The sequence below is a fragment of the Hibiscus syriacus genome, unplaced genomic scaffold, assembly GCF_006381635.1.
Source record: "Hibiscus syriacus cultivar Baekdansim isolate YM2019G1 unplaced genomic scaffold, ASM638163v2 tig00116989_pilon, whole genome shotgun sequence".
NCBI lineage: Eukaryota > Viridiplantae > Streptophyta > Magnoliopsida > Malvales > Malvaceae > Hibiscus > Hibiscus syriacus.
The window spans coordinates 2,206,950-2,208,926 of NW_024063508.1; the positions used below are offsets into that span (position 1 = coordinate 2,206,950).

At 35.7% G+C, this 1,977-nt stretch overlaps 1 long non-coding RNA gene across 1 annotated transcript; it reads left to right on the forward strand.

The window, feature by feature from the left end:
• Positions 1-731: 731 nt before the first annotated feature.
• LOC120193188 lies at positions 732-1,765 on the forward strand. Its single transcript, XR_005522846.1, has 3 exons — positions 732-756; positions 1,484-1,587; positions 1,655-1,765. It is a non-coding gene; the product is annotated as an uncharacterized LOC120193188 (long non-coding RNA).
• Positions 1,766-1,977: the final 212 nt, after the last annotated feature.

Sequence of the window (1,977 nt, forward strand, 5' to 3'; positions counted from 1 at the left end):
CTGAAAACAAGGAATGGCGCGTAAATATTTTTTAGCGGCGGATCATCAGCGTCCGGCGTGGCAATGAATTTCCCCTCTGTTTCAGACTAGATAACCAGCTGCCTGCCATCTTCATTTCCTTATATTTTCAACCATATGTAATCTATATATAAATTTAGTTGACATTCATCCTATTTAAAGATTCTTTCAAAACAGAAACCTTTTTTGCTTCTCTTTTCAGCTTCTTTTTTCATTGCTATTAATACACAACCATTCCACCTCCTCCCCTTATCTCTTTCTTCCTCCTTTCCTTCTTTTTCAACTGCAAATCTTTATCTGAAAGCTTTGCTTTTTATCCCTTCAGATTTTCTGACTTGCAGGTTGCGGGTGTACATATCTCTTACTATAACCTTGCTTCTTTCCCCAGATAAGAGGAAAAAGGGAAAGACAAAGCAGTTTTTTTTTTTTTTTGATTCTCAGTTCACAAGATGTTTGATTTAATGTTGAAGCCAAAGTTCTATTCAAAATGGTTAGATACAGAAAACCCAGAGCTTCGTTTTGCATTTTTTTTTCTGGTTGAATTGAATTTTGGTCATTGTGTTTATTGATTCATTAATAGACTTTTGGTTTTCGTTTTTGTTTAGTAAATCGGCTTTGAAAATTAATAAGGTGAGACTCGAGACTATAAAGAAGAAAAGAAATGCGGTGGAGAACTTTTTGAAGAAAGATATTGCTGAGCTTCTGAAGAAAGATCTTGATTACAATGCTTATGGAAGGGTAATACTAATTTGGCCTTTGTTTTCTGTTTCTTCTTTTGGTAGCCAACAGTGATAATAAATTTTCTTTGTTTTCTTAATACCTTGCTTCCCAAGCAACTCTCCCTACCCCCCAATTTTCTCTCTCTCTCTATATGTATAATTATTCACATACAGCCCCTCACGTTTGCTTGCTTGTTTTGCTTGTGTTGGAATGTGCTGGAGCATACCTATAATGATTTTTTTTTAATATTTTATCGTTTCTTTTTTCTTCTCTTCTCATTTTTGTTCGTTGTAAGCATCTATTTGATGGAGTCCTTCAAATTATTTGCTTCTCCTGAGATTCATGGCATCCATCAGGGCTCATGTGCGTTGACTGGAAAGACGACCGTCTTCCGGATGAGACCAACCTTACATTCTCCTTCTCATTTATAACTATTCATTCTTCTCTTCAGAGTAATAGAAGAAGCTTATACTCCACACTCTCTTTTATCTCTTTGCTCTTTGCTCTTTGCTTTCGATGGCTCTCGTGATGGCTATAGCACGCATATCTATGTACCAAAATTCCGATTAAATGCTTTAGGAAGAGGTTCATCAAACGGTCATAGGACTGGAAGTCTTATTTGAACCAAACTTGTGCGTTTAAATGCACATTTTACACATACCTATATACATCTAATTAGATATAAGCTTTAATTACTTGGAAAATAAGTTATTAGTTCCTGACTACTTTATGTACGTTATTGCAGACTGACGGTCTAATGATTGAGCAAAACCGAACCGCCTGTTACAAATTCATAGAGCAGTTTTCTCAGTGCATCTCAAAGCACTTCTCTCTTATGCAAAAACAGAGGTATGCACGTCTCCATTGATATTTGATTATAATACTCTTGTGTTCATCTACTTCTTTTCCATTACAGTGAGTGCCCCGAGGAGTGCAGAGAAGCAGTAGCATCTCTGATATATGCCGCAGCCCGATTTGCCGATTTGCCGGAAGTACGCACCCTTAGAACGTTGTTTACTGAGAAATACGGAAATCCCTTAGAACCCTATTTAAATCGAGAGGTAATAGATACGTTGGATGGCTTGAAGTTGCTTTCTTCTTTTCTTTTTAAGACAATATTAAAATTCACAATTAATGTTTGATAAAATATTAATTTTGGTTTTTATTCTTTTCTTAAAATACTTTAACCCCAACTTTTCATTTCGGAATGGATCGAAATCGTTAATCGATTAATGATCA